This window comes from Apium graveolens, chromosome 1 (assembly GCF_009905375.1).
Source record: "Apium graveolens cultivar Ventura chromosome 1, ASM990537v1, whole genome shotgun sequence".
Lineage (NCBI taxonomy): Eukaryota > Viridiplantae > Streptophyta > Magnoliopsida > Apiales > Apiaceae > Apium > Apium graveolens.
Window position 1 is genome coordinate 92,571,928 of NC_133647.1, and position 14,989 is coordinate 92,586,916.

The 14,989-nt window shown below is 39.8% G+C and overlaps 1 non-coding gene across 1 annotated transcript; it reads left to right on the top strand.

Annotated features, from left to right (window-relative positions):
* The first annotated feature begins 8,346 nt into the window (after positions 1–8,346).
* Positions 8,347–8,453, top strand: LOC141679919 (small nucleolar RNA R71). The gene has a single exon (XR_012558209.1). It is a non-coding gene; the product is annotated as a small nucleolar RNA R71 (small nucleolar RNA).
* The last annotated feature ends 6,536 nt before the right edge of the window (positions 8,454–14,989 follow it).

The following is a 14,989-nucleotide window of genomic DNA, read 5'->3' on the forward strand; positions in this document are numbered from 1 at the left end:
TCATCACATACTAAAGTATTAAACAATTAACTAAAGAATTCCATAATAAATCCGTTGCAACCCCATGATCACGATTAGCCCATAATAGAACTTATCGCCATCATGGGTTCTTATGAAATCATGATAAACAAACACAAGAAAATAATAACTAAACTGATTATATTAAAACAGAGTACGTCACAAGAGTAAATAAGTCAAAGCAAGAAAACTAGCATCCAACGTTACAACAGAACAAGAATCACAAGAGTATATGCTTCCTCTTCGTTGCTGTGTGCTAAATCGGTCTTCTTCCTTATCTCCTTCGCTTCTTGCAAAACACAATCTAAAACATAATCTCCTCTTAATTCTCTGTGAAAACGTCTCAAATCTACTTATATAATAGTCCCATAAAACTCAGATTACATAGAAGTTGGAAGCCAAACAGAAGTAGAAGTCTAAAATAATATATCTTTTTCCCCGACCCTGCGCGGCCGCTCAGCATTTCTGCGCGGGCGCGCAAGGCTGCTACGCGGCCGCTCAGCATTGCTGCGCGGGCGCGCAGGACCCTACTGGAAAAATTCCAGGTTTGCTCCATTTCTTCGCCGTAATCTGCCCGTTCTTTTCCTCTCTCAATGGTGAACATATGCCAAGGCTTATTCTTGATGATTCCTCCTCCGAAATGCAACTAATACCCTGAAATGCATAAACACTAGAAAAACGCATCAAATACACAAAATACTTGATTTCAAGACACCAATTTAAGCCATTTTAAGATGTTCTAAGTGGTATAAAATGCCACTTATCACACCCCCAAACTTAAATCGATGCTTGTCCTCAAGCGTCACAGACTCATAAACAAATAAAAATATGCATGAATGCAATCTATATGAAAATGCAACGATCCCCCTTACTACAATTAACCAACCAAATTGTCACGTCTCAACGAATGCAGTTAACACTAAAGATCAATAAACTCATGCAAACAGATATACAGCCAGAAATGTGGTGTGTGCAAATGCTTAACAGATATGCTTCGGAACTAGACCAATTACTATGACTAGACTATCCTCAAGGCAATCCTACGATTATACAAAGAATAAAAATTCTAGGCACAAAGTGATATACAACACTACAAGAACTCTGGAGCTTACTACGGAATCATGCTTTTTATTTACAACTCAAATGCTTATTTGACCGTGCAATGAGTGAGGTCCACAAAAGACTTATACAATGGTATCCATGTAATGAGCGTTAGGTTAGCGGATCCCAGACTATAAAAAGCCTTAGGTCACTAGGCACAAAGTCCCCTAAGAACTTAATAACTCGAATACCAAAGAGCCCACTCTTGATCAATTATGCAAAAAAATGTTTTTTTTTCTTCTTTTTTTTTTCTTCTGAGCAAGTGCGTTTCGCTCCATCTTGCTCAACCCTAGACTACTCGCATATCATGCGAGCCGGCTACTAGCCATTTGACGCCTAGCCACAAATTCCATTTTTACTCCATTTTTTTTTCTTTTTCATGCCTTTACCACTAAGAACCTATTATCAAATTCTAAGCATAATAAATAGATTATCCTCGAAAATAATCAGATCATAACAACAATCTAGTCCTTAAGCATTCTCTAAGATTTAGTGAAAATACAAGTGCTTCTAGCATGCATATCAACCTACACAACTTAAAATCACTTTAATGCTATCACTACACTCGCATCAATCTCACAATTCAGTCGATAAATCATTGCAAAAGGGATCATGGTATATGCATGAGCTATATGATATGACAAACAAATAAAGCTATATATAAAAAAACTATATGGCAAAAATTATGCAACTATATGAACTAACTATCATGAATATGCAGCTATATGACACACACAAAATATTCCTTAACTACCACCCCCAAACTTAAAATCTTCACTGTCCCCAGTGAAGGTAGTAGAAAGGAACACAGGGTATACCTACTCGGAGTCATCATCATCACCCTCAGTGGGTAGAGTATCAGGCGGCGGGTATGCAGAGTCCTCACCAAAAACTGGCCACTGGATATCAGCTCCAAGGCCTCAAAAAACAGTCCCTAACGCAAGGGTGAGCTCCTGAGCAAACCTGCTCTGCGTCTCATACATGGCATCCATCCGCCGTGAAAGCCTCCTATACTGGGCATCACCCATCCTAGCACCCTCCTGAGCTCTCGAAGAACCAGCCTCACCATGCCCTGGTCTGGCCATAGTAGCACCTCGTGCTGGACGCCCTCCTGGAAGACGATAACCCAGCCCATGCTCCTCAGGCTCACCACCGGTCCACTCCTGCATCCCATTCAGAGTGCCAGAATCTATTGGAGCTGCTGGCAACTGCAACTGCTCATGAGCCGGCCAGTTCACTCCTACTGCTCGGCATAGCTTTATAACCGTGGATGCATAAGGGATGTTCATATGCTTTGCTCCCCTCAAAAACTTCAGAATTCCTTGGTAGATAAACTCACCAAGGTCCACATAGTATTCCTCATTCAGAATTCCCCACAACAACTGTGCTCTCTCAACTGTGACCTCGTGTGCATGTGAAGAAGGCAAAATATTAGCACATATAAATGCATTCCATGCACGGGCATACCTGTTCATGGCGATCGCCGGAAAGTGACGATACTCATTATTGGCTGGACTGCGGTTCCAAACTGTGCCCGGTCGACAGAGAGTCGCACAAATCAAATCCAAGTCAAAGTCCTCAGCAGTCTTTTCATTCCAGTTCTCCTCCTCGGGCTTCCTCTCTCGCTGTCCAATCACACGGCGAATCGCCGCAGGATGATAATCAACCGTCAGCCCACAAACTACAGAAAACCCATTCTTTTCAGCCTTCGCGTTCGCGTAGAACTCGCGAACCACACTCATCGGCACTGCTTCGGGTGACTCACAAAAAGCTATCCACCCCTTCTCTGCAATCATGGGCAACAACTCACCAGCCCTCCCTGATGGTAAAAACCCCCTCTCCTTCAAAATCGGCTTCCCCAACAGCCTAGTGTACTCCTCCTCCGCAGCTCTGTCAGTTAACCGAGGCCTTGCAGCAGTACCCCTTGATGAATCAGCAGTAGGAACTGTGCTGCTGCTGTCAATAGTGCGTGCTCTCTTGGGTGCCATTGATTTGTGAATAAAAGTGTGTAAGAACTAATTTTTGATGTTTATGAGAGGGTTTAAGTGTAGGAAGTTTGTGGGAGATATGTAGGATATGTGTATGTATATATAGGGTGTGGAGTAGGTTAAATTAGATTAGGAGTGGGGTTGAGGGATAAAATCATGGGGTAATGGGAAAAGAATTCGTGGGTTTATGGGCTGTGATGGGTTTTTGTGTTTTTGTTTTTTTTTTTTTTTTTTTCTGAACTGTAAAAAAAATTTCTGGAACTCGACCCCTGCGCGGCCGCTCAGCATTTCTGCGCGGGCGTGCAGCAAGCTGCGCGGCCGCTCAGCATAGCTGCGCGGGCGCGCAGAGGGTCTCTGGAATTTTTTTTTTCAGCCCCTGTTTTCTGATTTTTTTGTGTTTTTGGATAGGTTATTAACTTCTAAGGGTTCCTGTAACAACAATTCATGGGTTGCCTCCCACGCAGCGCTTCTTTTTCGTCATTAGCTTGACGTTCCGTATCTTTCTCAAGTAGTCAACAAAATGGCACTAACCACCTCTCGGTTTGCCATGTCCCCATAGTAGTGCTTCAACCGCTGACCGTTAACCTTGAATGCTTGGTCTGAATCATTCTCAAAAATTTCCACCGCTCCATGTGGAAACACAGTTTTGACAATAAAAGGTCCAAACCACCTTGATTTCAACTTCCCAGGAAAAAGTCGGAGCCGAGAGTTGAATAACAGAACTTGTTGCCCTGGTACAAATAACTTAGGATGTAGCTTCCTATCGTGCCACCTCTTCACCTTTTCCTTATACATTTTGTTATTCTCGTATGCTTGAAGTCGAAATTCATCAAGTTCATTAAGCTGAAGCATTCTTTTCTTACCAGCTGCATCTAAATCCAGGTTCAATTTCTTCAATTCCCAGTAGGCCTTATGCTCAAGCTCCGCCGGTAGATGACATCCCTTGCCGTACACCAACTGAAATGGTGACATCCCAAGTGGAGTTTTGTATGCTGTTCTGTAAGCCCAAACAGCTTCATCGAGCTTTAAAGACCAATCCTTCCTTGACGGACAAACAACCTTCTCTAGAATGCGCTTTATCTCTCTGTTAGACACTTCCGCTTGACCATTTGTTTGCGGATGATAGGCAGTAGCTACTCGATGATTCACATTATAACGCTGCATCATAGAAGTGAACTTACGGTTGCAAAAATGCGATCCTTCATCACTTATGATTACCCGAGGTGTTCCAAACCTTGTGAAAATTTGCTTATGAAGAAAATTTAGCACTGCCTTTGCATCATTTGTCGGTAAAGCTTTAACTTCGACCCATTTTGAGATATAATCGACTGCCAGCAAGATGTAACGATTATTGCAAGACGAGATAAAAGGCCCCATGAAATTGATTCCCCATACATCAAAGACCTCGACTTCAAGCATCACATTTAATGGCATCTCATCCTTCCTTGACAAATTTCCCACTCTTTGGCAACGATCACACCTTAAAACAAACTGATGAGCATCCTTGAACAAGGTAGGCCAGAAAAAACCTGCTTGCAGAATACGAGCTGCCGTCTTCTCACCTCCATAGTGTCCACTATAAACCGTGGAATGGCAGTCTCGTAATATCCCCTCCGTCTCACAGAACGGGATACATCTCCTGATGATCTGGTCAGCTCCATGTCTAAACAAATATGGTTCATCCCACATATACCACTTCACCTCATGCAGAAACTTCTTCTTTTGCGTGGATGTCAAATTAGGAGGCATTATATTGCTGACAAGATAGTTTACAATATCTGCAAACCATGGTTCTTCCTCCTGAATTGCAAACAACTGCTCATCCGGAAAAGATTCATTGATTAACGTCCTATCTTGTGAAGTAGAATCGGGATTCTCCAACCTAGAGAGATGGTCAGCTACTTGATTCTCAGTACCTTTTCTATCTTTGATCTCTAACTCAAATTCTTGAAGTAAAAGCACCCAACGAATGAGTCTTGGCTTCGAATCCTTCTTAAAAACCAGATAGCGAATAGCTGCATGATCAGTGAATACTGTCACTTTCGTACCAAGTAGATAAGATCGAAATTTCTCAAAGCCAAAGACTATAGCCAAAAGCTCCTTCTCAGTAGTGGTGTAGTTCAATTGGGCCCCATTTAAAGTCTTACTCGCATAGTAAACCACATGGAAGAGATTTTTCTTGCGCTGTCCCAGAACTGCACCTACCGCATAATCACTCGCATCACACATAATCTCAAACGGTTCTGTCCAATCTGGTGTTGTAATAACTGGTGCCATGATTAAACTCTCCTTGAGAGTCTCGAATGCTACCAAACATTCATCATCAAATTTGAAAGGCACCTCTTTCTCAAGCAAATTGCACAACGGCTTAGATATCTTTGAAAAGTCCTTGATGAATCGTCGATAAAAACCCGCATGACCGAGAAAACTACGGATTCCTTTCACCGAATTAGGTGGGAGAAGATTTTCAATGACTCCCACCTTGGCCTTGTCCACCTCCAGACCTTTGCTAGAGACCTTATGCCCAAGGATAATGCCTTCACACACCATAAAATGACATTTCTCCCAATTAAGCACCAAATTAGTTTCCACGCATCTTTTGAGTACGGCGCGCAGATTATTCAAAAATTCATCATATGAGTGTCCAAAGACGGAGAAGTCATCCATGAACACTTCGACGTTATTTCCAATCATGTCAGAGGATATAGCCATCATACATCTCTGAAAGGTGGCCGGGGCGCCACATAACCCAAACGAAACTCTACGAAAAGCAAATGTGCCAAATGGACAAGTGAAGGTAGTCTTTTCCTGATCCTCTGGTGCAATACAAATCTGATTATACCTGTAATAACCATCCAGAAGACAAAAATACTCATGTCCCGCCAATCTGTCAAGCATTTGATCAATGAATGGGAGAGGGAAGTGATCCTTCCTTGTGGCTTTGTTCAATTTTCTATAATCCATGCATACTCTCCATCCTGTAACTGTTCGAGTAGGGATGAGCTCATTCTTTTCATTTGTTACCACAGTGATACCTCCTTTCTTAGGAACACATTGTACGGGGCTCACCCACGAGCTGTCAGAAATAGGATAAATGATGCCTGCGTCTAGCCATTTCAGAATTTCTTTCTTCACCACCTCCTTCATGATGGGATTCAGTCTTCGTTGTTGTTCCACAGTTGGCTTACTACCTTCCTCTAGCAGAATTTTATGCATACAATATGAAGGACTTATCCCCTTGATGTCTGCTATGGTCCATCCTATAGCCGATTTGAATTCTCTCAAAATCCTTAAGAGCTTGTCTTCCTCACTACCTGAAAGGTCAGCTGAAATAATAACAGGTAATGTAGATGAATCACCTAAAAAAGCATACCTCAAGTGTTCAGGTAAGGGTTTGAGCTCTAAGGTAGGTGCTTCCTCTATTGATGGTTTGAGCTTCCCTTCAGCGTTCTTGAGGTCAGAAGTACCAAGAGATTCAAATGGTATGTCCAGCTTTCGCTTCCAGGGAGAAGCGTTCAGATATTGTAATTGCTCGTTGCTATCTTCATCATCACTGTCAAATTCCCCCACTAAGGCCTTTTCCAATGCATCAGACATTAGCATGTGCTCGAGTTCCGAAGTAACTGCGGAATCAATCACATCCACTTTTAAGCACTCCTCATCTTCTATAGGGAATTTCATTACCTTGAATACGTTGAAGGTCACATCCTGATCTTGGACCCGCATAGTAAGTTCACCTTTTTGCACATCTATCAAGGTACGGCCAGTAGCCAAGAAAGGCCTCCCCAAGATTATGGGAATCTTCTTATCTTCCTCAAAATCCAGAATAACAAAATCTGCAGGAAAGAAGAGCTTATCCACCTTGACGAGCACATCCTCAACTATGCCCCTTGGGTAAGTAATGGAACGGTCAGCCAATTGTAGCGACATGTATGTGGGTTTTGGATCAGGCAGATCCAGCTTTCTAAAGATCGACAAGGGCATCAGATTAATGCTTGCTCCCAAATCACAAAGGCACTTGTCAAAAGTTAGATTGCCAATGGTGCAAGGAATGGTGAAGCTTCCTGGATCTTTCAGTTTTGGTGGTAACTTTTGCTGCAGAACAGCGCTGCATTCTTCCGTGAGAGCAACGGTTTCAAGGTCATCCAGTTTCACCTTCCTTGAAAGAATAGTCTTCATAAACTTCGCATAACTAGGCATTTGTTCCAGAGCCTCAGCGAAAGGTATATTGATGTGAAGTTTCTTGAACACCTCCAGAAACTTCCCGAACTGTCTATCCAGCTTTTGTTGCTGCAATCTCTTAGGAAAAGGTGGTGGAGGATAGAGCTGTTTCTCCCCTGTATTAGCCTCAGGCAGAGTATGTTCAACAGTAGTCTTCCTTGGTTCCGCCGCTTTCTCCTTTTGCTTAGATTCTTCATCTCTAACTTCAGCTTCGACTTCTTTTGCCTTTTCAGCATCAGCTACTTTTCCGGACCTTAAGGTAATAGCCTTGACTTGCTCTTTAGCTTCCTTCCTGCCTGGTATTTCCGTGTCACTGGGAAGAGTGCCAGGTTGACGATTGAGCACTGCATTGGCTAATTGACCGATTTGATTTTCCAAGGTCTTGATAGAAACCGCCTGACTCTTACACAACAGCTTAAGTTCCTCAAAATCAGCACTAGTAGGTGCAGCTGCACTTCCCTGTTGAGGATATGATTGCCTTGTAGCATACTGTTGTGGTTGCTGGAATTCAGGTGGGTTAAACTGTTTACTTACTCCTTGCTGATATGGTGGCTGAATAGCATTCTGATTATTTCCCCAGCTGAAATTTGGATGATTTCTGTTGTTAGGATGATAGGTCGCTGGCACAGGCTGCTATTGTCGCTGATAATTATTCACATATTGAACAGATTCGTTGACAAGAGAACACTGATCCGTAGCATGAGAACCTGCACAAAGCTCACAAACCATAGCTATTTGATTAACTCCATACGTAGCCAGAGAATCAACCTTCATTGATAGCGCTTGGAGCTGGGCTGCAATAGCGGTGGCTGCATTAACTTCCAGAATACCTGCGACCTTGCCTGACGTCATCCTCTGAGTTGGGTTTTGTTGCTCATTTGCAGCCATCGTATCGATAAGATTATACGCCTCAGTATAGCTTTTAGCCTATAAGGCACCTCCAGCTGCTGCATCGAGCATGGGCCGAGATTGGGCCCCCAAACCATTATAAAAACCAGTGATTACCATCCAATCCGGCATTCCATGATGTGGACATTTTCTCAACATTTCCTTGTAGCGTTCCCAAGCCTCGCACATAGATTCTGTAGGTTGTTGCGCAAACTGAGTAAGAGCACTCCTCATAGCAGCAGTCTTTGCCATTGGATAAAACTTCACCAGAAACTTTTGCACAAGATCTTGCCATGTAGTGATGGACCCAGCTGGTTCCGAATGTAACCAGTCTTTAGCCTTATCCCTCAGTGAGAATGGGAAAAGCCTCAACTTGATAGCCTCATCAGTCACGCCATTATACTTAAAAGTGCTGCAGATCTCGACAAAATTCCTTATGTGCATGTTGGGGTCTTCAGTTGCCGCTCCTCCAAAAGAAACAGAATTCTGCACCATCTGAATAGTGCCCGGCTTGATTTCAAAGGTGTTAGCTTGAATAGCCGGATGAAGGATGCTTGACTGAATGTCATCAATTTTAGGCCGAGAAAAATCCATAAGAGCTGGATCAGCTTGTTCAATACGATCTCCCATGTTTACTGGTTCTTTCTGCTCAGTTCCTGAATCCGAATCCTCAAAATCTAATTTCTCCGGTGTATCAAGAACTTCGTCTTTCTCCTCAGCTGTATCTAAAGTCCTCTTGCGAGCACGAGAACGAGTTTGCATACACGTTTGCTAAAGTACCTGAAACACAACCGAAAAGAGTAATTAACTACTACGTCCTAATCACTAAGTCCTAATGACCAATGATGGTAAGTGCATAAACTAAACAAATACGCCGAGTCCCCGGCAGCGGCGCCAAAAACTTGTTAGGGCGAAATCACACACTAATATTCACGCAAGTATACGCGTTCGCAAGTAATATAGAATACTTTCTAGTTCGTTCCCTCAGAGACTCAGACTAATTTATTGTCTAATTTAACTCACTCACCAATATATGATTACTTCTCAATGTTAAGATAATAACACTTAAAATTGTTGATTTAATATTTACTATAATTAACTACTTAATTAACCACTTAACTAACACTTCAAATTATCAAATATAAAACACTCATGAGATCACAACTTCATTATTACTTCCTTCTATAGCCATAGTTATTACCTTTAGCATGTGACAGTGATGATATTAATCGAATAACACGAAACTGATAAAAGCCAACTTTCATTGTACTAATACCATTCTACCAAACATCCACAATTAAGATAGAAGTTGAATAGTCATCAATTATGTTGAGTTCCTATATGTCTACAGAAATTGACAACACAACGATTTAAGCACAAGTTATCCCTTTTTGATTACATAGGGCAAATAAAACTATTAGAGTTACCCACTAATCATGCACAACGTACATGAACCTATGCTAGCATGGCAAGTTCTAAATCTCAAGATCCACTGTCGCTTCACAAGAGATTAACACCCTATCTTATATGTTCGCGACGCACATAAGACGAATACGCACAACCAATACTAGATATCATACAATCATCACATACTAAAGTATTAAACAATTAACAAAAGAATTCCATAATAAATCCGTTGTAACCCCATGATCACGATTAGCCCATAATAGAACTTATCGCCATCATGGGTTCATATGAAATCATGATAAACAAACACAAGAAAATAATAACTAAACTGATTATATTAAAACAGAGTATGTCACAAGAGTAAATAAGTCAAAGCAAGAAAACTAGCATCCAACGTTACAACAGAACAAGAATCACAAGAGTATATGCTTCCTCTTCGTTGCTGTGTGCTAAATCGGTCTTCTTCCTTATCTCCTTCGCTTCTTGCAAAACACAATCTAAAACATAATCTCCTCTTAATTCTCTGTGAAAACGTCTCAAATCTACTTATATAATAGTCCCATAAAACTCAGATTACATAGAAGTTGGAAGCCAAACAGAAGTAGAAGTCTAAAATAATATATCTTTTTCCCCGACCCTGCGCGGCCGCTCAGCATTTCTGCGCGGGCGCGCAAGGCTACTGCACGGCCGCTCAGCATTGCTGCGCGGGCGCGCAGGACCCTACTGGAAAAATTCCAGGTTTGCTCCATTTCTTCGCCGTAATCTGCCCGTTCTTTTCCTCTCTCAATGGTGAACACATGCCAAGGCTTATTCTTGATGATTCCTCCTCCGAAATGCAACTAATACCCTGAAATGCATAAACACTAGAAAAACGCATCAAATACACAAAATACTTGATTTCAAGACACCAATTTAAGCCATTTTAAGACGTTCTAAGTGGTATAAAATGCCACTTATGAGTTATATGTCTATGTGGTTATTGTTTGACTAGTTTAGTCATAACTTTCAATCCGTAAATCGGATTTGGGTGAAACGAAGGGTAGATAAAAGCTTAAGACCTCTATGTGTCGATTAGAATGATATGAGATTGAGTATTTACAGATACTTGTGATGCCTAGCAGAGTAAGCGAGGCATAAAAAAAGAAAGTCAGTGATCCGTAAATAGAATTGAAGCGTAGAAAGAGAAGGAAAGTGATTGATTAATGGAAGCAAGGCATAGGAAAAGAAGGAAAGTGATTAAAAAGTAAAACTAATAGATGCGTACAAGTAAAGTTGGATATCATCTGTGACATGGCAAGTACTTCTGAACCTTCTTCAAGATATATTGCAAATATTTTCAAACTTTCTCATAACATGTTGCTAGTATTCAAAATAAATCATGTTTAATATGTAAGCTGTTACGACCGGCATTTTATGTAATATTATTTTTGGATTGGGTATAATATTAAAGTCAAATGAAAATATATTCAATGATTGTACGCTAGTGTGAGTGAAAATTTCTGCATTATAAATTTGCTTTGTGTAGTATATGATTTTTCAAAGCAAGAGTTTATTTAATTTCTTTATTTTTGATTTATAAGGAATATTCTAAGCTTTGGAAAAATTTTCTTTTAAAAGGTGTTTTGTTCACAAATTTTGAAAATGATTTTATAAAGTCTCTAAAAATCCAAGTTATTTTATGGTATAAATTTTATAATTTTTGAACTTGTATTTTATTTTATAAAAATAAATCATTATAAATTTTAGTTGTCATATTTATCAAATTACATAAGAGACCATGCATGCAAATCACCCATCTATTCTCTCAAAGGGCAAACAAGACTTTTTCAACCCCACTAACTCATTTGATTATTACCGAATTACTACCTTAGCCTTGCATGCAAAATGGCCTAACTTTAACCAAGGGACATTTTTGTAAGTTCTCACTTCCACTCATTATTTGTAAACCAAATAGCATAAAACAAAGAAATCAAAGTGGGAGAAGTCATTCCACTCATTCCACACTCCAACACACCACAAATTTCTCTCCTTTTCCCCCTCCCACCTTGCTCTCGGCCGAAGGCCAAAATCCCCCACCCCCTTCCATTTTTCAATTCATTCTTCATCTTCCCAAGTGTAAATCTTCTACCTACATTCATCTTATATACTTTCCAAGTGTTTAGTGACTTGGAAGTTGAAGTTCCATGGATGCATGTGTAGTTCTTATGTGATCTCCAAAGAGAAACTCTTGATTCTTGTGAATTCAAGAGCTCTCTATGAGATATATTATGTATATGTGCTAACTAAGTGTTTTATGGAGATATAATGCTTTAAAATCCTTTGCATACTACTGAAATTTAATTATAAATTTATGTTTAGCCATGCATGCTAGTTTTAAGACATTAAAATGATTATCAACCATGTTTTGCATGCTACTCTTTTCGAAATCATGTAGTTATGTTTAAAAATCTATAAATTCGAAATATGTGTGCTTAAAATAGATTGTTTCCATGATAAATTTCTTATTAATACTTAAAAGAAGTTATATTTCATGATTATTTAGGATGAGTATTAGGTGCAAGTCGATTTTGCAAGCATTTAAAACTTTATGCCTAGCCGAAATCTTGTTATGTGCTTTCCATGAGTTGCATGTTATATATTTGGTTGCATGTTGTTGTTTTTGGGCATGGATGATCTCACCCAAGGTTATTTTGAGAATAAGGGAGTTAGTTCAGTAGATTACCATGTATAAGTCTTGGTTTAAGTATTGAGTTGTTGTTAGTTGAGTTTGTCAAGTCAAAACCTTGGAAAATGAGAGTTATAGTTTCTGCAGAAAAATGAGTATAGCACCCTGAGGTTTAGAGTGAGTTTTGACCATGTCATTGGTGTGCATTTTGAGGCCCAAGCTACCAGAAGTTAGTATTGGGAGTATATAAAAGGTTTTAGGAGTTGGTTGGAGGTTTTCATGTCATTTGGTTAGGTGCACAAGTAGAATCAGAAAATCTGTCCAGCAAGGGAACGTTTTGTTGCAACTTAGAAATAGGGAGATTTGACCATGTCATGGGTAGGCCCTCATTATGCCCAATTGGGCCTTAGTTAGAGGGTATGTCAGAGAAGTTTTTCCAACCATAGTTCATAGGATATGAGCTAGAACCATGTGTCACAAGTTAATTCAAGTCAGGGCAGTTTTTGCCCAGAAAAAAGGGGAACCTTGGACTTTTAGCTTAGGCCCAAGAAGGCCCAAGCCAGGCCCTTGAGCCAAATCAAGTTTGTGAGATGCCCTTAGGTCAGGAGAGTCTTGTGTAAAAGTTTTGAAGGAAAACTTGTAGTTTCAGAGTGTCTAATGTACTCAAGAAACCATAAGTGTCATTCTGAAATTTGCACCCGTGAACACTATCACTTATCACATAGTTTTAGAACACTTAGAAGTGAGTAATAGGTCGACCACCATAGTTGTAAGATAGTATATGGTCAGTATAGCAAAAGTCATAAGTGAGGGTCAATAGATTTTGGATAATTTAGGAAAGGCGCATCGAGTTAGGAAGCCGAAATTTGAAGACCTTGTCTAGTTTAACGACCAAGTGACTTAAGTTGTGAGTTGAGATCATCCAAGCCTAGTGTTGCATTATGGTATATATGGTGTTATTTGGTGTTTATATATGATATGTTAATATGTGGCTATGTGTGTGCAATTGTAATTTAAAAGTGAATATAAATTAAGTGCATATAGGCCTAAGTGCCATCCGTGTTTAATTTCGGGTTGTAAATAGGATTGAGATGGTAAGAATTTATTATAATGAGGATTATTATTATTTATGTAGGATCTCGAGACGAGGGAAAACTTGCCATAAAAGTCGAGTGAAGCTCCAGTTGTTGCTCCTACCAGTCAGACCAGACCAGCCTATCTCAAGGCAAGTGATTCAACTTGACCTTCGTATTTACTACAAATAGTTCTTATATATTGATGCAATTATCCTGAGTCATTTTGATATATTTAAATCAAGCGTATCTTTTCTTTATCTTTGAGTTACATAGAGATGCCATGAACCCTCGAGTACGTATTGCAAGTAGTTCAAAAGTCTTTCATGATAGTTTAATGCCATGATAAAATGAAGAGTTGATATATTAATTGATTGATCCTCTTGATTAACATGTTGATGTTTCCTATGTATTGATATCTCATCCTGATACTTGAATCCCTATAGAACCTTACTTTGAACCCTGCAAGTCAGAAACTTATTAACATGAACCCTCAACGATCGCTACCCCTCTTTCTTATCCTAAAGCTTGTCAATTCTGATATATCCTGAGCTAAAAATCATTCTTCATACCTTAACACCCTTAGTATTCATAAAGCTTACATTCTTGATGATCCAGCACTTGAACCTTGATGAGAAACCATTGCTTTAAGCCTAATTTGGCACTTCCTTTCATGATATCCAATAGCCTCACTAAATTCCCTTGTCCAAACTTTGATACATGAAAACCATTCAGTTACCCTAATAGAGTTTAGTTTTATGAATCATGGCTCTGAGATTTAGTACCATACTTCCCGTGTTTCGAGTTGATCTATATTCCCTTAATAAAATGTTTACTGTTAAAAGAGATTTTGTTACAATTCGGCATCAGTTTTTGAAATAAATAAAATGTGGGTTTTCAGTCCCAAAGGGGATAAATGTTTTCTTGAATAGTGGATCTGGACTGAGACGCGAGTCCTTTCCACACTTATATTAGGCTAAAAAGTTGCCTAGGGATTCCCGTTAATGTTTTAGAACCCAGCGAGGTTCGGGATTACTTCGCGGCTGATCACCGGCTGTAATCCGTAGCGTCATAAAATGATTTTGATTAAGACAAGATTTTAAAATTGTTTTAATGCAAGCAAAATGATGCCATCTCACATAGTTTTTATCTCACGTTACCTTTGGTTATGTCTTTCCATTGTCATTCTTAAAATTATATCTCAATTTATGTTTTGTGTCGTACTGTTAGCACTTGTTGAGCATTTGGCTCACTTTTTGCTTTACCCTGATATTACAGCTAGCAGCTATGGTTAGATTCAAGCAGACTGCCCGTAAGACCTGTGATGCTGATGCTTATGTTCGAGATCAGGTAGAATAAGTAAAAATAGTTGTGTGAGGACTCGGTATTTTAAATCAGATGTAATAGTTGGTAGTGTTGGGCTGTTCCAAACCCTAAACTGTAAGATCTTGGATTTTGGTTGTGTATTCTTCATTAAAATGATGTAATAGCTATATTTATTTTGCTGTTTAAGTTGGGGGTGTGACAGGTTTGGTATCAGAGCTACGGTTTAGAGTCCCTGGACAGCCCAGATAGGTTATAGGATATGTGTGTAGGTTATAGATAATATGCGAGAGAGTAGTTAAGTA